We start from the raw sequence: 14,032 nt of genomic DNA, 5'->3' as shown, positions 1-14,032 counted from the left end.
TTCTTACAAAGAGTAATTGAGTCACTCTATGACTGTGACTTTGTTTTCCCAGGAGCTGGTTGAATTTTGAAGATAATCAAATAAAGCATTTTCGAAATACAGAGCATGGCTCTGGTGAGTGCTGTAGCCTCACACTTGCCATTTCAGCACCCAGGATCCCCTCGGGGATTGCTCCATGATGGTTTAGCATGCAAGAGTGCCGTTCTGAAAACACCTCTCACCTACAGACTTCCCTGCCACAAAACCCTGCTGCCTCCAGCTTCCTTCATCCCCGGAGCTCTTTCTTGTCTGGAGACCGATCGGAGCGACACTGTGGTTTCTCAGTACAAATATTGCATTTTATCACATTTCTCCCCTCTTCCCATTGCTTAGCACCCAACCAAAGCAGGCAGCAGTCTCCTATTGCTATTCTGTTATCTTTCTCCCATAACCGTTTCCAAAAGCACATTTTAGATCTTGGGGCAACTGAACATAGGACTATCTCATACCTGCATAACTGCTGTGGGCATGTCTATGCCCTGCAGTTTAATATGGCAGCAAATCAGAGTCTATGTCTAGATTCATAAACTAATGAGCAGGTTGAGAGCATGACTGTGAGCAGTGCCCTGTGATTGCCCGTGCTGTTTCAGGGTTAGTGGGTCCCTGGCGTTGCTCCGGTGGGTGCCAGCTGGGACCACCCCCTGCCCATCAAGGGGGTATCTCAGCCACTGCAGAATTTTACTGTCCTGGTTAATGGCAAACTTTCAAAATTTGTTAGTAATTTGAGTTATTGTGTAGAAACGAAGTGTCCTGTAACTGGACTACTACCTCCATGTGTTTTCGCAGTGCGACTCTAAGAGTTTGAAGAAGCTGCAACCAAATGGTTTGCTCCTACCCATGTTAAACAAGGGGGAATCACCTGGAATTTTTTAAGCAGAAATAAGAGTGAGATCACATCCCTTCTCCTCATAACCCCACAGACACCAAGTACCCATTTCCACAGGAAAGGTAGTAATTCATAGATTTATAGATACTTTATCTATATCTATTTTATATACTTATATCTACTTTTATTTATATACTATATCTACTTTTATTTATATACTATATCTACTTCATAGATACTAGGTGAACTGCTTTATTGTCTATAGTGGGATTCTCTGCTTTAAGACACGCAGACAGGCCAGTGAGGTTTTACAAGACAGCACAAACTCAGTGTGACCACTGTACTCCGTTGTGAGAGCTGGGCTGAGGATTTGTGAATATGCTGCCTGTGATCTAGGTTTCTTTTAGGAGTAAGCAGAAAGCAAAACACTTGTCATTTACTACTTTTTTACTCTCTGGGCTCCATCATCTGAGTATCTGTAAATTCGGTTTTCATCTTCAATTTTGTACTTACTGTGGATTACTAGTTTAATTTATTTTCTCTACTCAATCTGATATTTGCCATCTACCTACTAATAAAAAAATCCTTGTGCACGTGGGGAGGGATTTGAATGGATTGTACTTTGTCGTTTAATGTTAAGCTGACACATTTAAAGAAAGTTGGTCAGGCATCATACTGGCGCAGGCAGAAAGGTAAAGCTTGTGGCTTCCTTCCTCAGAGCAGGGAATACAGGCAGATTTAACCCCACAATCACAGCACTTGCACTTTTTTTTTTTTTAACTAAATATATATAAGTGCTGGTCTTCTGCAGACTAACATTAGGCTAGACATGTCTCTACGTAGCCAGTTGCCTAATTATATTTTTACACACCTAACCCCATCTGTCACTTTCTTTTCCAGCATGTAACACTGCAGTTCAAACCTGACTTTAATCAGTAGGAATAGCTGGTCTTTCACTCCCATTCCACTTTTGCAAGCATTAGAGACCAGATGTTAAAAGGAAAGGTGGTTCCTGAACTGTCCATCAGTTGGACAGAAAAGGACATTTAAGAAATCTTGCTGTTCTGCTCTTGAGTATTCAAGTCAACACCAAGCTGATCACTCCACTAACGGTTAAATTTGCAGCTGACTGAGAGGCAGATAGTCAGTCTATGCACATTTTTCCAAATCAGTCTAATCTGAAAGACAGCAGAAATATTAAACCTTTCGTGGTAGGATTTTTCTGGGGTTCTTGCTCATGAGACTAATACAATAAAAATCAAGCACATCTTATTCTTCTTTTAGTGACATTTAATTAAATTTTTTTAAAAAAAAGACGAAAACTACATAAAAATGGCATATCTCTCATTCTTAGAGTGTAACCTTACTAAAAAAAAAAGAAAGAAAGAAAGAAAAGGGAGATACATATAATTATCAATATTTTGGTAGTTCTTTAGTTCTTTAACTGCCTGACAGCACAGAAACAGCTTGAACTCTAAAAAAGAGGACATGAATTGAAAATCTGTGATTTTTGCAGATGGATCTGAATATTGTTGTCGCTGAAAACTGATTTTTCTTGTATTATTTTACTATCAAGCCAACTCTGCAGCCTCCAAAAGCAATGAGCATAGCTGGTAAGATTCAGATAAACCTGCTGAATGAGCAAGCTACATTTAAACCAGACAAAAGGCTTTCCCAGGCTTGCAAGTCAAATATAATTCAACAGAATCAAAATCAAGTGGAGCAACTTGAATTGCAAGTGTAAGTCTGCTTTATACAAAAAATCAGATTTTTCACAGTATCAGCTGATAAAGCTAACATATATGAACAATTACTCTTAGCGCTTAGCAGTCTGAGCATTTAAATGTGCAGAATTTCTAACTGTGTCCATAAGGAGACACCAAGTGCACAAATAACTCATCTACATATGAACCGCAGCCAAGATAAATGACATAATGACAAAAAAATTGGCAGATGCTTTGTTTATAGAATTCTAACAAGTTAAGGGAAAAAGAATCATTCCATTTTTTAAATCCAAGAAGCAAATCTAGTGTAAAATATAATTATTGCATTTGCTTCTGGAAGTTGGACTTGTGATCGTCTTTTAAAATATTGATTTCCTTCTTTTAAATAATGTATTTTAACCCTTAGTTTGAATAGCTTTTTCTCTTCAAAAGTGTCAGTCTTCTTACATTCTCTTTTGAGTGAGTGAAATCTGACTAACCTCTCTGGTTTTGGGAAGCTGCATACAGGACTATTTAAAAATGTAAATTAATCTCTGTAAGGATAGACCTTTGCACTGTGTGAACTGGGTGGACAGTTAGAGCTCATTTCTCTCACCTCTCACTCTCTGACAGTGCCCAGGACTTGGCCTGTAGTTTCCTTATTTTATCCAATGTCTTCTTCAAAGATTGTTGGATTTTCTGCTTTCTGTTACTCCAGCCTCCATTCCACGTGTGAATCAAGGGTGACTAAGCAACAGGACGTGACTGAATGTAGTAGATGCATAATTTCATCACCAACAATTTCTCTACAGCTTCCAAGAATCTGTAATTGGGTCCTGGTGACCGATTATTGTATCAGCTCCCTCAAAAAGCCTCGTCCACTGGTGTTCCCACCAGTTCCTCAGATTTACCTCATAAAGACAGGTTCCAGTTTGGGAACCTCCCTATTCACCTCACCAATGCTAATAATTGATTGAGCTTTTTCTTTGAAATCAGCTTTTTTCACATGACCCCTATATTACCTCTTGGTCCCACCGAAACCTTAGCAGCCTGCTTGTTCCTTCGTCTGTACCTTCCCAGAAGCCTCAGGCTTAGCTAAAGACAATAACATTTCAACTGATTCTTTTAATTCCTTTTTAACTGTAATCCTCACTTTTATTCTTCAGATACCGCTATGATCTTTTCCCTGTATTTTCACTCTTACAAGACGGTTGAAAGTGAGTGTTGACTGTGCTTATACAAGATGGCAGATGACAGTCATCTATTTACTTTCCCATAGTTAGAACATGTCCTGTGCACTACCCATGGCTACACGCAGGACTATTATGTCTTTTCCATTGGATTTTCAAAACTTGTTGTTCCAAGAAACTGTCATTGTTTCTAATCTCTTCTTCATGACCCATCGTGACTTTGACCAAATCTGCGTTGCATATTTTTGGAATGCCTGAGTTGTACAGGCATCTACTAAAGAAAACTTCCAAAATCCCTCCAAAATATTTGATGTATGTTTACAAAAACTTTGCCATATATTACATGTAAAAATGTCATTTTTTCAAGCAACTGGGCCCATGCCTACTTGCAGTATTCAGTCCATGCTCTCTCTTATTTCTCTGTTAGCATTCTGTGCTACTCTGTGAGCACAAAATGTTCATCTCAGCTGTGTTTTTAAAGAAATTAGTGCTTTGCTTGAAAGCAATACATTCTGTTAATGTCTTCTGAGCTTTGCACAGAGATCTTTGCAATCATTACTGAAATTTGTCTTTTAGATGAGCTAAAACCTTTTTATCTCCAGTGTGATGTTCATAATATTCCTGCCATTGTAACTAATTTTGTTAGAGCTGAACGTGTTGTTGAATATGGAGTGATTATTTTAAATCAAAATAAGAATTAATGACATTTAGAATATTTTTCTTTGACTAAAAAATACAATTTAGCATAATTTTAGACAAACATGACACTATATGCAAATTCACATTGTATGTATTTCATTCTCTGGTATTTATATTAAATATTGTCTGGGTATGATTCATCAGTTGTATTTACCTTTCAGGATGAAACTCAAGAGCTTAAACTGTGAGTCAAGAAAATGTAACCAAGCTGAAGTAGAATCCTGCCTCTTAAAACTACCTGTTATACGCTGTGTGCATTATATATTTCTCATTTAAACTCTTCAAACATATTCTTCAATGGCTAGATAGTTTCTATTGAAGTCCAAAATTTGACCAAATAATTAGAAAATATACTCTTACAGCTGTAATGAAACACAGGTTTCTTATTTCCCATCCCATATTTCTTAGATTGAGCATGGTGCCATTCAGTGGTTCTATATGGGTTTGCTTTTCTTTTTCTTTTTGTAATAAGGATGTGATTTGCTGCAAGAGGCATCCTAAAAACGGTGTATTTCTAGAAGAGATAAGAAAGTATGGAAGACCGTTGTAGCAGGCATGGGTAAAAATTAGCCTAGCATGTATACCACTTACACTCCTAGGTGTGCAAGCTCGAAAAAAGATCATAAAAAAATTCTTTACTTGCCGTGTTAGCAGTCCTTCCTGCTAATATGGGCAGAAGAAGAAAGTGCCTATTTTGCCAAGAGCAGACAAGATAGAAAGGCCTGGTTTGTTTCATAAAATAAGGAAAGGAAGGATATGGGTCTACCCTACAGATACTTATGTCAGTTACCTATCAGGGAAGGAGATCAATTCAAGGCGAAGAATGGAACTGATGTAAGACCAGCAGGCATAAAACAAAATCAGGAATAAATACAGTCTTGTTTGTAAAAGACTGCTAACTATGAGAGAAGTAGACTCCAGAGCACTTTTCAAAGAGCAGGCTCTTGCTTTTAACTTCAAATTTGGTAAATTTGTAGGAGGGATTATCTGATGTGGCACCTGCCACTTTTCTCAAAATATATCTTCCATTCCTGTAATCTTACGTTTCTGTTTTCTAGTAGGTTATCAACTGGCTTAATATCAACATCATATTTTTATTTATAATGTATCGTCCTTCTTTAATATTTAGTGACTCTTTAGGAGAGAAACATTGCTGGGGGTATTTTAGATATCCCTGGAGCAACCTCCATTGTTCTGGTTCAAAATACCTACCTTCTTTTTGTGGAGCTGATTCGTAGAAGCATTTATTATTTTTCATCTTTGGTGGGAAGATTTCCTACTCTGATATGCTTTTAACTGGCTTATTCATGAAAGGAAACATCCTCTGCCATTTAATAAGGGTCAGCTGCTTGGAAGTCTTATCACACCGTTTCTTCTACTGCAGCCTCCAAATCAAAAAATCCTTTTAGCTTATTTAAAAATTCAAAATTCTTTGGTTTGACAAGCTATCCAGAGGTTGACTATAAGGATATAAGGTAAAAAAGGATATTCTAACAATGAACCCTATGCGTCCCTTAAGCCTGCTTGATGTTTCTGTCACAGTTTGTAGGTGGTGTTGCAAACTCATTTGATTGTATGTCATAAAAACCTGATGTTGTGTACATCTGTCTGCAGTATTATGACACATAATGGAAAAAATAATTCTTTATTGTATCACTTGAAATATTCTGTAATACGTAAGTACTGAACCAGCAAACAAACAAATCTAAAGGCAACTGTATGCATTTCAGTGCGTACAGTGTGCTAACTACTTCTGTCTTCTTTCAGTCCCAACCCTTGCACAACAAGAAGAGAGCATTAGGATCCAAAATCATGTATAAGCAAAAAATAACCTAGACGAGCTAAAGACCATGGCAAGAAAAGAAAAGAAACAAAACCATCTGTATCTAAAGTATCTTTATATATAGAATATATTCAGAATAAACTGTTTCATCTTCTGGTCAACAAGCCTGCCCAATTTTTTACCGTTCGTCACCTGACTTTACAAGAAATATCTCTGACTCCTTGATAACGTGTTCCTGGCAGTAATGCTCTCCAGACTCCTCTAGATAAATACCTCAATGCAATGAGGATTGCCAGGTGTTACTAAATTAAATGCAAACAGCATCACTTCTCAATGTGAGGAGTAGCACGTAAGAAGGTATTGTCATATAAAGGGGAAATACAGAATAGAAGACATTCATCATTTGGTTGCAATACTTTGGGGGTATATTCTCCTCTTGGGACTGTATTAATATATAACTGTGTCTTTACTGAGGCAAGCTTTTGAATGCATAGAATCCATAAGTCCGGTTTTTTACCTTTCTTTATTGTACCTGACATGTTTGATGGTATTCATCGCTTTCACAATTCCACTGATACTCTTTATTGCGTGTCTCGATAAATTTGTCTGATCCACACACCATCTACAACTGCAGCAGTAAAAGGTGTCATTGGCTGAGGAAATGGGCCTTCTATAAATAGTAGATATATTTCTCTTTTCTTCTCCTACATTGTCCAAAACCTTTTTTTATTATCTGTCACAACACACAGTTTATTAATGCCAAAATTACAATATCCTTTTTGACAGAGTAGTTAATACTGGCACTTTTCTAATGGAAAAATAAATGTAATTGATATTTCATTCTGTATGTTGAACAAGGGGAGTACCTTTGAAATCTTGTTGCAATTGGAATGGCTTCACAGGAAAGGCAGAAATAAACTTCATGCAATAAACTCTGGCTATTTTGATTTTTGACTATTTTTGCCAAACACCTACTTAGAAAGTTTCAGATACAACTTTTTTTTTTTTTTTTTGTCCCCCACAAACTATTTGTATGTTTAATTGGCAGAGGAATAAACTCAGAGACTAGCAACAACTTTACCTAGGTACTTCAGAGAACTTTATTTTCAGTTTTTAAATTATTCTGAGTCCGGACACTGTGATTCTTTAGGGTGACTTTTACAGAACCAGGAGTATAGAAACGGAACTTGACAAAGATGAGACTGTACAATAGCCTCAGTGATAAAAGGATCATAAAACTAAACAGAAACTGTCTATATGTGTGTGTGTCAGAGTGTATTGCCCAGACTTCACAACCTTTTCCATATTATCTTATCTTTGCAGAAAAGTGTATTAAACTGTGTTGGTAGTTCCTCTCTCTCTCTGTTTGTATATCCAAGATAATTTATTTTTCTCATAGGCAATTATCTGTACTACTATTTTTAATAGGATAATCAAATCTAGAGCCATGCATTAATGTGCATTTTATGCCCTCTGTATTACTGTTTCATACAACGACAAAAATAAATATTGGATAGTGTAAGCTCTTTAGTTTAGCCTGGACAAGATAAATTCTCAATTTTAAATCTGGAAAAAATCCTAAAACAGCAGCATTGAATGAGTTTGAACTACTTAAAGAACAGTATACTTGCCAGGACCCTATTATAAAGTCTAATGTATTAAGGAAGAGTTTTTCATTTTTGTAGCTGAATTTAATGAACAAAAAGGACCAGGCAATTCAGTCGACTAGGAATAGATTTTTATTTATAGAATTTCCTACAAAAATCCACATGTACTTTGTTGTATGTAACAGTAAAAAGCATTCACTGCATTCACCATAAATTACATAAAGTTTTATTTTTCATCATTTTCCTTAGCTGTTATTTCTCATAGTCTGAACAGCCTTGCAGGCACTGTGCAGTGACAGTGTAAAAGTTAGTACTGAGTACTTTTCCCTTCTCCATTACCTCACTCAGTACTGCAGCAGTTCAAATATTTTTACTGAAATATGTCACATCTACTCTTGAGCAAGAAGAGACATTTTTGACATATTTGAACATTGCCTGCTCAAGTAATTTTTTTTATGACTATGGGAAAAAATGACTTTAATTAAGTAAAAGTTCCAATTTATTTTTGCATTCCTATCTCAGGAATTTGTATAAAGGTTTAAAATTGTCAATCTTTGTTATACTCAGTGCATACTAAGAAGAGGATGTGGGCTCTGTATCGCTGAATGCAGGCATATCTGTAAATGGCAGCTGAGGAAATATTTTTCCCTACAGTCTCTTTGCAAACTCTGATCCCAGGAGAGACGTTGAGCAGGAACAGCAGGGTCTATGTGGATGACTGAAAGAATGTATTTGAACACCCACAGCACTGACCAGCTAGACACTTGCAGTCAGTACAATTCATAGTGTCTCATCCTTTTCATATTCCCCATTTTGGTCTGGTGATAGCAACATTGGGGAACTAAGAGCATTGAGAAGTCCTTGTTAATGTACTGCACAGGGACACAAAAAAGGTGAGAAATTCCATGTAGTGAGGGAGCCATTAATATTCCCTAACCCAAATATCAGCCTGTCTGCTTACCCAGAACACATAATTTTTTTTTTTTTTGTTAATTAATTATCCTCATACCTAAAGGTACAGTCAATGCTCCATGCAGCAAGAAAGAACGTGTGTCTTGTTTTTAAAGATGTGATCTGCTGAAGTGAAACAACAAAAACATTCCTCATTAACAGTTCTATGGATGTCTTGAGGTGATGGACAGGAAAGAAATCTTATGCATGGACAACAAAAGGAGACAAGGCTCATTTTCCTCCTCTTTGCAGCTTTGATCATGGGTAGGAGTATAGTCAATCTTAAAACCTTAAAAATATGCTTTATATACTGTTTTATATATTTACTACATCCATCATTGACAAGCTGCAGTTTTGTAAGGTACAAGGATGGAGTGACGAATGGGACTAGTGACAGCATCTGAACACCTCCTGCTTCCACACAACAGCTTTGGAGTTACCGAGGGAGACTATTGCTGAAACTGAATATTGTATAGTTAGTACAGGATGGCAAAACGCTTCCAGAGTGTAAGTTTCATCTCTGGGGACCAGCTGCCAACCAATTCCAGCACCTACTCATTGGTAAACCATCTCTGTCACCGGTTGCTTTTGTTCATGAAAAAGCAGCTGTAATGGGGTGTCACAGGGAGGCAGTCGCCAGCGGAGAAGAACATAGTCAAGATTTAAATACAGCTCTGTGTTCCAAGAAGTGCTCTCCTGATGAATTCTTTGGGAGCCAGGTGAGCGCTTGCTGCTCAGTGAATTAGAGCTTTTAATGGATCAGCGTGTAAATAGTGGTAGCTGTACGTACCCCTGTCTAGAGGGACTGGTTGTTGGGTAGCAGTAAGTTGCATTGCAATAAAAATCAGTAGAGGTCAGGAGCTAAGGCTATGTCTCTAATAGTAAATTAATGAGGAACATGATTCTCTGTACTGTGAATTGCTGAAACAGTCCCTGGCATGTTTTTTTTGTGGATCAACTAGCACTCTCCCAGATAATACCTGGGCATGTGTGTAAGAGTAAGCAGAGGCAAGACACTATTTCCAACACTGAGTTTGCATCCAGTCAGTCAGATTTGGAAAGCAAGAATATTTAGTAACCATTCTGCACCAGCAGGCCTCAAAGCCAGATAATACTTATAAGCACTTTTAATTTCTTTTATAGATTTATTCTCAATGAAACAGATGGCTCTGTGATTGCCTTACCCTTCAGAATTTCTGACTAATTGACAAAATATCTCAAGAGGAGGAGGGGAGACTTTAGAAGCTCTACCAGAACCAGAATTCTCTGAAAACAACTGGGGGTTCAAACAAAGCTTCATTCCGTATTTCCAAGACATAAGTGACAGTAAAAAGGAAAACGACCATAAAAGACCTCTTTTTCTGTCAGTAGTTGTTCTTTGGCACTTGATAGTTAGCCTTCAATAGTTTCATTTAACTGGTTCAGAAAATGCTAAATATAAAATTATATTTTTACAAATGTGAAGAGAACTGTATACTAGACCAAAAAGACTTTCAGATTAACTGTACCAGAGTTCTCTAACTTACTAAATGCTTCTTTAGGTTTTGAATTAAATACTGAGCTGTCAGAGCTTTACAGAGTTGTTTCAAAATGCAATCCATGCCTAGAATTTTGCAGATTTCTCACAGTCCAACATACAAACTAGTAATGCACTGCCTTGAAGTTAATATATTGGGAATGGGAAAGTAGGGAAAGAGGTTTTCTTGAGCAAAGACCACATTCATTGGACAATGAAGGTTTGGAGCATCTGAAATTGTCCACAAAGTCAAGTCAAATGCACTAATGTAGTGTTTCAGATAATGAAAAACAATGAGAGGAAAATATTAACATTTATTAAAACTCCGAATGTTTTTCGGCCTGCTTTTTTAATTTTCCCATACCTGAAGATCGAAGAAGCGTTAATCCATGTAGAGTCCTATGGCTGTGATTGCTCTGCTCTTATGGGGCAAGGACAACTTACATCGTGCCCTATTTTGATGAGCTTGGCCTACCATATGTGACATATGTGAAGCGGGTCGTTTTAGCAGAGGGCACCACATGCACCCAGCAGACTGACCTCCAGGGAGTTCTAAGGATATTAACCCAGCTTTCAGAAGACCTCAAACTGTCAATCAAATATGCCTGAGTAGATACAGTCAACAAAAGTACTTCTCGTGATTTCCATTTCCTATTGCAAATTGCAACAAAATTTTCATGTCACATTCTGAGGATTGAATCACTCAACTCATATATTGAAAGACATATATATTAGATATAAAAATAAATCTGCAATACAGCATACCACTCTGAGCTATTATAGCTAGTCAGTATAAAGGAAATTGACTGATACTTTCAAGCACTCATTCAGCTTACAATTTAATAGGGCATTGTGCAATGTCTTTCTTCATTAGAAAAGAGGAGGGAAAACAAGTACAGCAAGCAAAAAATATGACTTTCATTTGCAACTGAGGCTCAAGTAATTATCTTTACAGCATGAATTTTAAAATTTTCTTGTTATTCAAAACTTTAGTCCACTTTTAATTAAGACCTGCATGTTAGTTGAAAAAATATAGCATATTTGCATAGAAATAACCACGGCAAGCTGAAATCTTAATTTTAAGGCATTTTAATCACTTTCCCTGGACTGGTAATTACTTCTAGTTGATACATTTGAAGTGATTCCTTACAGCAATTGAATATATTAGCACCAATTGAAGTTTTCCCTGGTACTGAGAGATCATATGCATATGATATCTCTGGGAGTGGGCAGATCATATTTTTTATCACAGCCTAATAATTAACAGAAATTCTTAGTCCATGTTGCTTGAGCCCCAATAAAATAAGCTTATAATTACTTGTAGCTCTAGGTAAGGTAAATATTTGATGTTATAGTGGTGAATCAGTTTTAGTGATATACAAGTCACCTCACGATATATATGTCCTTAGCCTTAGCCTTTAATAGTACTACAGATATTAATAACACAGGCAAGGTCGATTCTACTGCATTTGCTGTTGTTGCTTCATGCTACAGGCAGATAACCTGGGAGACAGAGCCAGCAGAGCATCCAGCTAATGAACTCCCTTGAGACTGATGCGTTTCATAGGCTGAAAAACAGGAGATTGCTGTTAGCAAACTCAGTGCTGGAAAAACAGTTAAGAATATATTTTACTGCTAAAATGTGTTTAAAAGGTGATAAAAATAATGCTCTTCAAGGCAAAGAATCTGTAACAGGTTCCACTTTAAACCTCTAATTCTTTTGCAAGTTGAATACGTGAAACAATAATTGGATTTATTAAGACTTCTTATGAGTGTTGCTTTATGTTTGTTTCCTTTTGACATGTCCTCAAAAACACAAAAGTGCCTATTCTAAATTACAGAAAAAATATTTTTAACTGGCGTGAAAGAACAAAAAACTGGTTCAGGAAATCCGGTGCTTCCTAATTCACACTGATATTTTGGGGTCATGTGGAATAACTGTCTTGCAATGTGTACCAGAGTTATTTAGAGGACTTGGGGTGTTTTTTTCTATTAAAAATATAGTTTAGTGAGCAAACTTCACTAATATATGGAACATCCAAAGAATAAATTAGCTGAGTGCATTCCACTCAGAAATATTAAATCAGCTGTTCTGGACTGCTCTGAACATTTCAGAGGATGCTTGGTGCAGGACTGATGGGATTTAGAGAATCAGAGGTACCCAAAGGATATATCTGAGTCTGTAAACTTTGCAAGGTTATATAAATTTGCATCCCACTGCAATTCCTGCTCCTGTAGTTTAATCTTGCGGTTAGCTGAGCATTTTGTAGGATTGCCTCTCAGATTGTTGTTTTAAAGCTTCACAAGAAGTTCATAGGACAGGCATGAAAGAATCAAACATGTAGGAAGGAACTCATATTGACTCAAGTGCTTAATATGGAAGAGGCAAGAGGAGGAAAGTATGCCAAAATGGAATATCTGACATGATCACAAACATCTTCGAATTTGCTATTATAGTTGTGAGGATAGGGCTCAAAGATATCAAACTAAAATGATGAATGAAAAAAAAGACATTGCTGCCATTTATGGTAAGCTGGGAAAAAACTTTCAAAAAATCTGTACTGCAGAAGAAGTAGGAGAAGTTTGTGAACAGTCAGCTTTATCCCCAGAGTGTGAATGCCGGCCTGCCGAAAATTCCCCAGTGGCATTTGCTTCCTGCTCATCTTACTTCGCTTACATAACAAAAGCATTTAACGCTCAAGAAATTAAAATTACTTTCTCCAAAAAACTGGGAAGGAATAACTGAAGAAGTATGTGTGGTTTCTGCCAGCCATAGGAAGCCGAAAACTTTGGTGGAGAAATGGAGATGAAGACAGTACAGAAGGCAGAGGTTAAGGACTAAAGAGGAGGAGATAGGCAGGAGTTCACATTTCAGGGTTCTAAAAAATCATTAATTTTGCACAGAGCTAACATAGTCCTGGACAGGATTATCACTGAGGACAGTTGTTAATGCCTGTGTGGCCAAAGGCATGAGAATAAGAGAACTGTTGAAGGTTGTTGGCTATATTTCGTTATCTACTTTCATAATTAAAATTATTACGTTTAGGTTTCTTTTAGCACACATCAGGACTAAACTCAGTTTTGCCCTGATGCAAAAAAGTCTTTTTTTCTCCTTTTTTTTTCTTTGTTTTCCTTTTTTTTTTGGTCACAGATCAAAGGAATCTGGAGAAAAAAAAAAAACAAGAAGACCAATTTTGGGGGAAAGAACAAAGAAAGACAGAAAAGCTCTCTCTGCTATGAGTGGATAGCACACAAGCTGTGATGGTGGATAGAGAGACAATGGCAACACTTTCTTGTAAATGGTTGGGCAAGGTGCAACCTGATGAACTCCCTTATCTTGACTTATAACCGCCAGTGTGTTTAGGATGGACCAAACGGAGAAGGTCCATGGAAAATGTGGGGCCAGACCCTACACACTCCACAGTTCCCCAAAGCCACCCCTGGCAGAGAATTCACACTGGATCTTCTTACACTGTCTCATCTTTAGCTATAGATCAAGAGACTTTCGCTGATCTAGTCTCCTTACTGAAACAGTGCCGAGTCTCCTTCCTTACCCAAAACCCAAGACAATTGAACAAAAGACCATAAAATAAGATTTATGCATATTTTCTGATTTTCTAAGCATTTTTAGTACATGATAGCATAGTCTTATTGAGTCCCGGAGTGTCTGACATTGACTGTTACCTTTGGGGACTGATCCTGCATGCTGTACAGCAGG

The sequence above is a fragment of the Larus michahellis genome, chromosome 1 (genome assembly GCF_964199755.1).
Source record: "Larus michahellis chromosome 1, bLarMic1.1, whole genome shotgun sequence".
Taxonomy (NCBI): Eukaryota; Metazoa; Chordata; class Aves; order Charadriiformes; family Laridae; genus Larus; species Larus michahellis.
This window is presented reverse-complemented; position numbering follows the sequence as displayed.